General features: G+C 35.7%; 1 protein-coding gene across 1 annotated transcript in view; it reads right to left on the reverse strand.

Moving 5' to 3' along the window:
- Window positions 1-13,058, reverse strand: part of PCDH7 (protocadherin 7) — a 425,070-nt gene that overhangs the window by 145,267 nt on the left and 266,745 nt on the right.

Consider the following 13,058-nt stretch of genomic DNA (forward strand, 5'->3'; position numbering starts at 1 on the left):
TGAGCAGGAAAAAATGAAGGTTAGGACACATTGAGGGCAGTTGCAATTTCTAACGAAAAAGAAATTTTTTACTTTTTTCTTTATGGTGAAATGATTACAGTGTAGAAGCTTCTTTCAGGCATCATCCTGGCAGAGAGAAAAGCTTCTCAGTGAGTAAGATACTACTTAAGATTCACTCTGTATCTATTCATTGTCCTTACAAGTAAAATCTTTCCCTTGGAAACTCTGTAGAGTAGAAAGAATCTAAAAGTTACACATTATAATGAAAGTATGCTTCTGGCAGGGAAGTGGGGAGGTGGTCAAAAGGCTTAAGACACAGAAACACTTGGTAAGTATTTTAAAATAAATTGTAAACAAGCAGATTTATTTATTCTGTACCAACGGTGCCTTTTCAATATGCTTGCATGTAAATGAAAAATGTGAAAATAGCTACTGTTCTTAAAGGGATGCATTTATCTATGGAAGTGTTAGGGTTTAAGATAAAGTCATCTCCTCAGAGCTAAAGTTTAAAGTAATTAAAAAATATAAATTACATTTCTTCTGACCTCAAGGAGAGAGGCACAGGCTGGCATTAGCACAAGCCGTGTTCTCAGCGGGAGAATTATGATTATAAATGGAACGGAGCTTCAGATATTACGGGAAGGCACATGTTAAAATATTTGGGTCTATAACTATAGACAGAATCAATATAACAGATACAAACATCATTCTCTCCCCCTGATTTTTCTATGAAATTGAGCTGAGACTACCTCAAGGAATAATTATTTCATGCCAGAATTGCAGTTTGCATTAATTGGTAAAGCATAGTTTTGTTTAAAGAAATATTCTACTTTAGTGAACTTTTGTTATTTGTTTAAAATAGGGTGTATTTTTTTTTCATTTTTTGGCTTTTAGCTCTATTCCTATTCAAGTCATGCATCTGGAAAATAATTTTGTTAGCATCATTGCATAATTCCAGGCCTCTATTCTCAAAACCCATCTAAGGAGAGACTATAACTCTTGCAAGCTTATTTATGCTAATTTACTTTAAAAAAAAAAAGGTCTGCATTAAATTGGTGCACTGTCAATGGTGCAGTGAAACTGTTGGACTATTAATGCTATTCTATCATGCACGTTGCTGCAAATAGCAATAGTCTGATTTGGAACTGTGCGAACATGTACTGGGTGTGAAATGCACATGGTGCCTAAATGCTTATCCTTTCATCCCCTTGAGAGACGAAACTGCAAAAAAATAAATTTTGACCCAAATCATGCCTGTTTTAATTGACCACATAAATATCTATTTTTTCTGGTAAAATTTTTCAAGTACAGGCACTTATAAGTATCTTGGTGAAGGAGGTTAAAAAAAATAGAAAGAAAAAAGCCAGATGAACAGAATTTGTAGGGGTGGAAGTGGGGGGAGGATTGTTTGCTATGGTAGTTTACAATAGGAAAGCAGCTTGCTCTACATATTAAAAGAATCTAGTACATTCTACTATATTAGCTCAGAATACTTGTGCATTATTTTCAGGGGCTTATAATTAGTTTAAATAGTCCAGTCCAAAGGATGCTTTTGTTAGTTTCGTTGTTGTGTACAATTGGTTAATTGGATTTCAATATTATACTTGTTAAGAAAATAATTACTGTGTTGATCATAGAAGTAGGGATAAATATTTCTGTTCCCAACATCAAATATAAACATAATACTAAAATGTCCCTTCATTTATTGAACTACTCTCAACAATAAAATTAATAAAAAAGGTACTGTTCTAAACAGCTTGTCTGGAATCAGGTTTTAGCTCACTCTTTCTTTCTTCACCTCATGATTCGATAACTGTGTTAGTAGGCATGCTTTCTAACTTCCTTTTAAAATGCAAATCCATGCTGGTAAATGCATGTGTGAGCTGATTGGTTGAATAAAAGTTTGAGTCTCTATCCATTGAAATAAATACATATATATGATGATCATCTGACACATTAAGTATTTAACTGTATAGATAAAAACAATCAAATGCTCAACAAAATTTGAGGTTTGATTTACTGAAAGCATGCCATATATATATACCTGAACTTGTACAATGATTATATATGACTAGAGGCCTGGTGTACAAAATTCATGCACTCAAGGGGGTCTCTCAGCCCAGCCTGTGCCCTCTCACAGTCCGGAAGCTCTTGGGGGATGTCCAACTGCCTGCTTAGGCCCGCTTTCCAGAATGGGCCTAAGACGGCAGTTAGACATCTTTAGCACTGTTACGGAGGCAGCGGCTGCTGTGCTCGCCAGCCATGAGCCTGGCTTCTGGCTGAGTGGTGCTCCCGCTGTGGGAGCGCACTGACCACTAGGAGACAGCTCCTGCATTGAGCATCTGTCCCCTGGTGGTCAGTGCTCGTCATAGCGACCGGTCATTCCACTGTTCAGTCGATTTGCATATTAGCCTTTTATTATATAGGATGGCATATATATATATATATATATATATATATATATATATATATAACATAATCTCTTTTTAATCTTATTATGTATATAAAAGCATATGTTTCATTTTTATTGTCAGACAATTACACTAATGTCTAAACCAATTTTAAAATATATTCTTAAAAATGTTTCAGAACTCAAACTTACAATCACAATATTTGGCTTATAATTTTTTTTTTTGTCCACAGGCTTTTGTTATAGGTGATTCAATATCTAGTCAACTTTCCTTATTATAATCCTTGGAAATGATAGTGTATATTAGTGTTAAATAATTATTAGCTACATGTTATCATCAACATGCTTTTTTCTACACTACCACCACTCAGGGTTCTGCTTTCACCATCTAATTTTATAGTTTCAGAAGTTTCACCATCACAAGTATGTATATATGTGTATAGATAGATTCCCAAATACATGTAACATGCCATCATAGTGGGAAGATGAGTCAACACCAGGACAGTGATAACAGCACCTCCATTTTGTCACCATTTTCTAGGTATAAGAACTACCATTTTGGAATACACTATTTTCTTGTTCCAAACTCAGTTTTACTAGATTTTATATAGATAAACCTGGTGCTGTTTCTTTTTCCTTCTTTTCTTTGTGTCCATGTTTTGTTTGGGAAGAAGAATAGAAGGGGGGCACAGAGAATGGAGGACAAAAGAAAAAGAAAGTGAGATAGAAGATATGAGAAGAAAGCAATGGACAGTTGTGTCTTCCCATTTAATCAGCCTCATACTTATGTTACCCTTCTCCTCTTTTCCCCATAAAAAAAACAAATAGCATAACTAAGTCTTATATAGCATCAGCCAAATTTAAGCCCTCAGAGGATAATTTTCCAGGATCACTTAAATGCCTGTGCTGGTGAAATATAAGAATCAACTAGTTTGTTGTGCTTAAGATATCAGATTTTAGGAGCAGAGTAACTGAAGGCCAATATAGGCAGATATGAACTGGATGTCTGCCTATATTTGAGGACCTTCGTATAGGGCAGTGATGGCGAACCTATGACACGTGTGTCAGAGGTGACACGTGAACTCATTTTTTTGGTTTATTTTTTTTTGTTAAATGGCATTTAAATATATAAAATAAATATCAAAAATATAAGTCTTTGTTTTACTATGGTTGCAAATATAAAAAAAATTTCTATATGTGACATGGCACCAGAGTTAAGTTAGGGTTTTTCAAAATGCTGTCACGCCGAGCTCAAAAGGTTCGCCATCACTGGTATAGGGAGACTGTCTTTGTTCCTAACTGAAAACCGCTTTTGAGCATAAAAAAGACATCCTCCTAGCTTTACCACCTACTGACCTTATTTTCTGAATATTAAATTGACAGCAGAAATCTATCACTGTTTTCTGCAATCCTGTAAAATCTTTGCCCACTTTAGCCTTCTCAACTGCAAAGAAGTCCAGATGGGACCATGAAATTTTTGCAAGTTCCACAGCACATAATTTTGTTCAATAGAGTTATTATGCCACACACAGCTGTATACTGCCACATAAATGAGCACATGTGCAATAGAATTCTTGTATTATAAGTTTTATAAGACCAAAATTGAGATTATACAGCCATACACAATAATTTATTCGAAACATCAACATGTGCGTTGCTCTAGGGTTACACAAATGGTGCCATTCCTTTTCCAAGAGAAAACGTTTGTCATTTAATATTCAGTATTAACACAAATGTTTTCCTCAGAATTATAATCTAAATTAGGTGCTTTAAAATCCATCAATAGATCATTAACTTCTTACTTCAACATATTAGATCTATAGAAGAATCAATTCTCCCTAACAATGGTGAGAGAACCTAATCACTCTCTAAATTTACTTTTAATTAGCATCATCTGCATTAATTGGTGTAGCTGATAGCAAAACATTACAGTGCATTGCTATATTATATGTGAAATGTAATATATCTGTTGGTCCCATGTCTCTTCAAAAGAACCTTGTCCATTTTTTTTCTGCATTCCCTTAGTAAATATTTTTAGATGTGCTGCTCAAGAATTTTCTCTGGGAAACTACGTGTGGCTCTTTTAGAGTTTCACCATTCAAATAAGCTTCCAGGTAACTATTGGCTCTTGGTTTCCTCTGCAGGTTTTTATTCTCCTCAATCTTCTTCCCCAAAATTCACCAATTCTTGGCCAAGTTTTTGTATGATAAAAAGGAAATTCTGTGCAAATAGCAAATAGCTGAGAAGGACAAAATCTGCCATTTATTGCCAGTGACTGTTCTGTTTTTAAGCATTACTTTTTTCATAATCACTATAAAAGGCAATATTTTTATTATCCTGAGTGGGGGAGATGCAAAAAAAACACACACAAATACACCTCAAGTAATTTTCTAAAGGTAGCACAACTAGTGTGCATAGCTAGAGAGTATTACAGATTGTTCTAGGCCATAGCCATAGTCCAGGTCCTCTGACCCCAAACTCAAGGCTCTTTCCTCTACACCACGTATCCTAATGATGTTTCAGCCTCCAATCAAGCTCCTTAGCTGTAGGGATAAACTACAAAAATTAATAACAGATCATCCGGTCAAATAAAGACCAAAAAATCAATCTAATAAGACCAATTCCTGACATTTGACCAGAAACCTCTAACTCTGTAATGACAGCTTCTTTACCAATTTAAACATTTTCAACAGTATGGCACTCTTTTGGGCGTAACTCTCCTCTCATATATACTATCTCATTTAATGATACCACTTTTCACTTAGTTACCCAAAATAAAATTTTAAGCAGTTCCTGATTCTTCCATAGGACTTATCCCCAAATCTAAACAATTCCTTAATTCTGGGGGTTTAGTTCTGTAAATATATTTCTAAGGCAGTTGCCTTCAAATATTAGTATATTTCTGATTCTCCACAGGACTTGTTGAAACATAGGTTGCCTGAAGTGATAACTATGTCTAGTACCTTGGTGATGGTATCATAAGTGTATGCATATGTCCAAACTCAACAAGATATATACATTGAACATGTACAATTTTTGGTTATCAATTGTGTTTCAATTAAACTTTTTAAAAAAGGTTGCTACCTCAGAAGTTTTGATTCAATAGCTCTGGGATGAGGCCCTAGAGTGCTGGCATTTTGGCAAGTTGCCTGGTGAATACTTCTGATTTGATGACCACCTTTTAAAAAATATATATTTTTATTGATTTCAGAGAAAGAGATAGAAACATCAATGATGAGAGAGAATCATTGATCAGCTGCCTCCTGTGTGCCCCACACTGGGGATTGAGCCTGCAACTAGGCATGTGCGCTGACCGGGAATCAAACCGTGACCTCCTGGTTCATAGGTCAATGCTCAAACACTGAGCCACACTGGCAGGGCTAATGACCACCTTTTGAGAAGCACTAACCCAGTGCAATCTTTCACACCTTGTATACAGATGCTGTGTCATGATTTCATCATATCTTGGCCAGATAATGACAGAAAATATCCATCTTCACCTTTCCCACCCCCATCTATTCTTACAATTTTAATGGGTAAAAACAAAATTATAAAGTTATACAACTAATTAATATCTCTTCAATGGTTAGGCCATTGTGCAGAGACCTGTGTTCCTTGCATCAATTCTTGCCTTAATCTCAACCTGGCCAACTTCTTTTTAACTTTCAAAGTCTATTGCAAGGTCATAGTTCTTTTGAAATATGTCTAGCTTCCCCTGGCAAAGTTCATAATTTCCTAGTCTGATTTCCTACTGTGGTTAGTACTAGTTATATTAAATTTATTTATATGTTATTTAATGTCACATTTGGTCCTTTTAGGAATTTATTTATATTTGCCTAATTCTCCTCTAAAAAAAGAAAATTTAACAATCTTTAGGTACTTCGTAATTTTTTTTTTCTAGCTCCTACACCCCAATTAAAATTAAGAGAAAAAATATATAATTTGTTTGGCCTGCTGACTTCCCTTTATTAAGTGTTCTTTAAAAATGTCTTGATTGCAAATATATCATTCAGCATATATCATCACCTCCACCACACTGTTAATGCTGAGCTGTACTGAGGAAAGAGTTCAATGTTATCTGCATGAGCTCAGAAAGAAACTTGTGTAGGCATGTGTCTGTGAGATCCAAATGTCTAAACCAATACAGTTATTTTTGTGTTATTTCAGTCACTGTCTTTAAATATATACAGATCAGATTTCATCTTGATGAATGCTTCAAGATTTGGCCTCATTTCAACCCTCAGTTTTAAGGATTTTACCCAATGCATGAACATTAGAAATTTGCTACCATCCACACTTACATTTTAAATAATATAAATATAGTCTAAATCTATTAAAAGACATATCCTATACTGAATGCATTTTAAAACCTAATAAAAGCTTTATCCAACCTGAGATTGAAATTATTATGAACTAAATTTACAACAAAAACTTTGTTTTGCATATCACAACTTATTAATATTACTTATATAATTTTAAAAAATAACCATTTCTAAGTTAAAAAGAGAATTAATTGTGTTAAGGGATTATAAAATAAATTTATTTTGTCTTCTTCAATCACTTTTTTTATTTTATCTATCTTTAGCTAATACATTTTCCTAAAAATTACCTACATGGAAATAATGCAAAGCTCTCAGAAATAAAGTTGCTTTAATAACACCGGTATAAACAAAAAGGAAAGAAAAAGATGCAAAGGAAGAAACATGCAGCCTGTATTTTGTGTTTAAACCACTGTATTTAGAGTTCACTGATTGTACTCTCATACCTCTGTGGCAATTAGTATCTACTTATGCTCAGTCCGATAGGTAGGGTAAATTAACTGTTTTCTAAGTCTAGGTAAACCATTTCATTACTGCAAAGAGGAAAGCATTTCAATAATGTAATTCAGAATATAACATCTTAAAAGTTGGGTTTCATTTAAAACTATGAATTATTACCTTTGGAAATCTTTGAGTCTTGTATAAATATTCAAGGGCCAAGTATGACTCCCAAGCACTACTCTCATCCATTATCTTTTAATTAAGCTTCATTATCACCCAATATTATAATAGCAACAGTAAAAATTGTGTCTAATCAACTATACAGTTACTCTGAGTATCCTCAGGGGATTGATTTCAGGACTCCAAACATCAAAATCCTGAGGTGCTCCAGTCTCTTATATAAAATGGTGCCGCCTACGCACATTCTCTGGTATCATTTAACTCATCTCTAGATTACTTATAATATCTATACATTGTAAATGCTCTGCAAATGCTATGTAAATAGTTGTTAAACTCTATTTTCTAGGGAATAATGACAAGAAAAAAAAAGTCTGTCCATGGTTAGTATACATGAAACCATCCTTGTATAGCATACATCAGCAATAATGTAACATTGTTCAAAAAATATTTTCTATCTGCAGTTGGCTGAATCATCAGACGTGAAACCCATAGAGGGCTGACTGTACTTTCAAAATAAGACTGGGCTGACGTGGACATAGAGGGCTGACTGTACTTTCAAAATAAGACTGATTTTTTTTGGTGTCTGACAAGGTGCAAAGATATTACCAAATGTTTACCAGGTTTCTACAGTTTCTTGAGGAACCCACTTTTCAACTAACAGCAGCATGTCCCAAGATAATCTCCAAAGGTCTGAGTATGTGTGCTAAACCAACACAATCCCTTGGAGAGGCAGAGAAGTACTTTTCCTTTTTCCTTTGTTTGGTTTCGTTTCAAAGCCTTTTCTTTTTCATGAAAGTTCTACTCATTCTATCCATGCACAGCTGTGCTCTCCCACTGGAATTCACATTTCTTTTCTTCTGATATGGCTGCTTTGTAAGTTGTTAATTTACTTGAGGAGCACAACAAACAATTTCAAATTTGGAGAGGTTTTATTTATTTTTTTCCTAATTAAAACCAGCAAATAAAAATGAACAACTTAATTTCTACATGCTATCATACTTACTTTTAGCTATGAGTATTTGGGTGAGATGAAAACTATCTGAAGTTTTCAGAAGACTTAAAATGATAAAAATAATTAGTACTGAAAGAGGGGGGAAGTCTGAAGAAAAAGATTCACTTTTTGTGGAATGGAGAAGACAAAGATAAATGATAAATAGCTATAAACAGATGGTAAATATTCATAAATGCCATTAACTATCCTATATACTAAAAGGCTAATATGCAAATTGACCGAACTGTGGAACAACCAGTCGCTATGGCACGCACTGACCACCAGGGGGCAGATGCTCAACGCAGGAGCTGCACCCTGGTGGTCAGTGTGCTCCCACAGAGGGAGTGCTGCTCAGCCAGAAGCCCTGAGCCAGGCTCATGGCTGGCAAGCGTGGTGGTGGGAGCCTCTCCCACCTCTGTGGCAGAGGGGAATAGGCCTAAGCCATCAGTCAGACATCCCCCGAGGGCTCCCAGACTGCAAGAGGGCGCAGGCCGGGCTGAGGGACGAATTTCGTGCACCAGGCCTCTGTGGTAGGCAGAATAGTGACCACCCAAAGATGTCTATGACCAAATCCCAGGAACATGTGGATACCTTAGGTGTCATGGCAAGGAAGAATTGAAGAGGCAGATTACTTGCCCTTGAGATGAGCCACAAAGTGAAAGAATGTGGGAGGATGGCCTCTAAAAGCTGGAAAAGGTAACAAAAAGGATCCTACTTTAGAGCCTACGAAAAGAAGGAAGACTTGCTAACAGCCTGATGTTGCCTAGGGATGCCCACTTGGACTTCTGACCTCAGGAACAGTAAATTAATAAACTTGAGTTGTTTTCAGCCACTAAGTTATTGGTACAATTTGTGAAAGCAGAATTAGAAAATAAATATACACATACATGCACTTGCCTCATTCTTTTGTACTTAAAGATAAACACTGTCTATATCAATGCCAACCAATAGAAACAGAATGCAAATTCCACATAACAGAAACAAGAATAATTTGCAACGTCCTTGTAGCCATGTTTAAATTAATAAAAGAATCAAGATTGCCCTGACCGGTTTGGCTCAGTGAATAGAGCCTCGGCCTGCGGACTGAAGGGTCCCGGTTTTGATTCCAGTCAAGGGCATGTACCTTGGTTGCAGGCACATCCCCAGTAGGGGGTGTACAGGAGGCAGCTGATCGATGTTTCTCTCTCATCAATGTTTCTAACTCTCTATCCCTCTCCCTTCCTCTCTGTAAAAATCAATAAGATATATTTAAAAAAAGAATTAAGATTAATTCTAATAAAGTCTTTTACTCAACCCGATGTATCCAAAATAGTAACATATCACTATGTCATCAATATGACAATATCTCACATTATTTTTATTCATACTAAGTCTTCTAAATCTGTCGATGGTATACTTAAGGCATATCTCAATTGGCACTACCCACATGTCAATTGCTCAAATGTCACAACTGTATTGTAGCTGTTGTATTGGACAGCACAGATCCATATACAGAGATGTTTTAGCTTTCAGAAGCCAATATTTGTGACAGTTTTGAATATACCTATATGATTTCAACTATAATTTTATTATTTTATCTATTTTTTAAAAGATTGTAATTTATTTCTAAGTGTTCAAAGTGCATGTGCTTTGACTTCCACCAAGACATTGCACAAATCGCCCAAACACGCAAATTCAACTGGTAACAAAACCATCTTAACACATGAATGATTTTCAACTAAGTGGAAATGTGTGGTATTTACACAGCTTTCATGCATTGAGTTGGGCATGTTGGAAAGCTGATCTTTAAGTTTCATATACGTTTGTATTTTTTTATCATCTATCTTTCCCAACTTGAATTTCTATATACATACTCTATTTTTACACTTAAAAGTTAGAAATCAAATTTTCGTAGTACAAAACAAACTAAAATAAAATTGATCTACTTCTTTCTATTTCCTAATGGCTGCTTATTCATATCACAGTTCAGCTGCCACAAACCTGCCTTGGGTCATGGTGTCTGTTGAGAGACACGGAGCTGAAACAGCCCAAGGATTGCAGGCATGAACACAGGTACTCCATTTCAACCCTTTCTATGACTGGCTGAGATAGGCTGCTTTCAAATCCTTATAATTTGGGAGAATGTATATAAAGGCAAAATGCATAGTTTTTTTCTTAATGAGATTTTAAACAGACATTTCGCAAAAAGATAAGCAGTTGTTGATTCTGATAATCAATAATCCTGCAATTTTATTTTCAACCTAAGAAGATAGTAGGATCTTTCCCATTATGCCTCGTTTTCTAAAGAGAGCTGATACATCTACCAGGATTTTAAATAACTCTACTGATATTTTAAAATGTCAAGTAGGGAGTTTAGTCTTTTTCACTGCCCATATATACATAGTCTATCCAAATAACTACCAACCTACTATTCTTTTTCCTTTTTCTAGATTTCCGACCTACACACTTCAGGGGTGCTGTAAACTGTGAAGATCCTCCCACACAGGAGTACCCTCTTCTAAACATTCGGTGGGCCTTGCAGCTATTTTTTGTTTGTTCGCTTGCTTCAGCTGTATCCTAAACTTCTATTTAATTTGCAATATACCATATCTTCCAACCTTAGATGTTTTTTAAGGAAGTTACCACGTGGCAAAAACTAAATTGAAGGTGTTCTTCAAAAATTCTTAAATATTTTCTTTCATGTAAAAAAAATAAAATAAAATAAAACTCCTAGATGCTTTTTCACTGCCTTGGCTTGACTTTGCTTTTCTTGTAAGGCTGTCACAAAACCTTAGCACATCTGATGCCCACATAGGAGCGTGCTGTTTTTTGACAATTGTTTAATCCTTATATTAGGAGCAGGTTTTCCCCTATAATCAACACACTATTGTGCTGTGTGAATGACGCTATTCATCATCATTATTAGTCTCCAAAGTATCTTGCCTTTTTGATGGTTCCTTCTTTATATATTTTAATTTAACCTCGATTATAGGCACATTACATCCACACACACCATGATTCATTTTGCAAAGGCAAAACATCCGTAACCAGATGTCAAAGCATATGAAAAAGCATCCTTCTTAGATTGACTTCAAAACATTATCGTCCAGTATAGTTTCCATCCTAGGCTCTCCCAATGGAAAATGCAGACACTCGGGTTGGAAGAAGCCTAGGCTGGCATCTATCTCAGCTCCTTCAACTTTACATGCAGCTCAAGTGAGAGGGTGTTGACACCTTAGGAAGTTCAAAATGACAGTGGGACGTGTGGGGATTGTTTATCACAGAAGACAACTGCCCAATTGGGCATTGACATTAATGAGAGAAGTTGTGGGGTTGGGTATGAAGAACTTACTATTATTTGTATCTTATTTTAGCATTAGCCACCCCCTCTCCCCTAATTCAGCTGGTAATGTCAGCTTCTTCTCCTTCAACTGGCATTGTGATTTATAAGATCACAGATGAAGGCTCCCTAAATTAAATGAACCATAACCTAAGTTTGGTTGTCATAAAGTAATTGTCACCGTCTGAATGCCAATAGGTAAATGGCTTGACAATTTTACTATTAAAAGTAAAACCTTACAGTAGAAGCTCAAGAGAAACATCCCTCCTGGGACAATTCTTTAAATATTTGAAACTAGTATTATTTCCCTTAAACTATATAAAAGTGTTGTACTGAGGCACCCTGTAAGATCACCCTATAAGTTTGCGAGGCCAGTGGAGGAGAAAGTGCTAAAGCCCACGGGTACTGTATGTATTCAGGTGGGTTGGGAATTATTCCTTGTTAGCCACCTAAAAGGGAAAAAAAATGTTCCTTTTGAGGACACGTTGTATTCATATAACACAGTATGCAACATTAAGAATGAGACTGGCGCCCCAGCCAGTTTTGCTCAGTGGATAGAGCGCCGGCCTGTGGACCAAAGGGTCCTGGGTTTGATTCCGGTCAAGGGCACATACCTTGGTTGCAGGCTCCTCCCTGGCTGGGCCCTGTTCAGGGATCATGCAAGAGGCAACCAATCGATGTGTTTCTCTCACATCAATATTTCTCTCTGTCTTTCCCTCTCTCTCTTTCATTCTTCCTAAAAATCAATGGAAAAATATCCTCAGGTGAGGATTAACAAAACAAAAAAATGAATATGACTGCCTGACATGCTCACATTTGCTTAACACTAGGAAAGAAGCACAATGCTCCATGCTTTGAATTACTTGCTTCTTTAACCTGCACCATAACTCTACAATGGATGAAGCATTATCTCTATGCACTAATGAAGAAATTGAGGACTTGAGAAGCTTAGTTATTTGCCCAAGGTCATTCAGCTGGTCAAAGAACTAGAACTTGAGACCCCATGTCTAGTTGACTCCAAAGACATGGCATTTACTGTCATACAAGAGAAATGTTAGGAACAGCTCTATGGCTAATATCACACAAACTATTTTTATGTACATTCATTTATGTTTATATATATTTATTAAAATCCCACTAATAAAAATTACATACACAGATACTCACACATATGTCTATAACATTAATTTATAGAATATATTTTAATTATATTCAATGAGGGAGAAGGGTAAAAACACAGGAGACAAAATAAACATCAGAAATTAACAAATGGAGCACTGAATCTCCAAAATATATAACCAGTTTTATCCTTTGGGATCTATTTCAAGGGCTAATTTGAAACCATTTAATCTGCCTTTTTAAGTTAAATGAGGACATGAGTATCTAAATCTGCACTGT

The sequence above is a fragment of the Myotis lucifugus genome, unplaced genomic scaffold (assembly GCF_000147115.1).
Source record: "Myotis lucifugus unplaced genomic scaffold, Myoluc2.0 scaffold_209, whole genome shotgun sequence".
In the NCBI taxonomy this organism is placed as follows: domain Eukaryota; kingdom Metazoa; phylum Chordata; class Mammalia; order Chiroptera; family Vespertilionidae; genus Myotis; species Myotis lucifugus.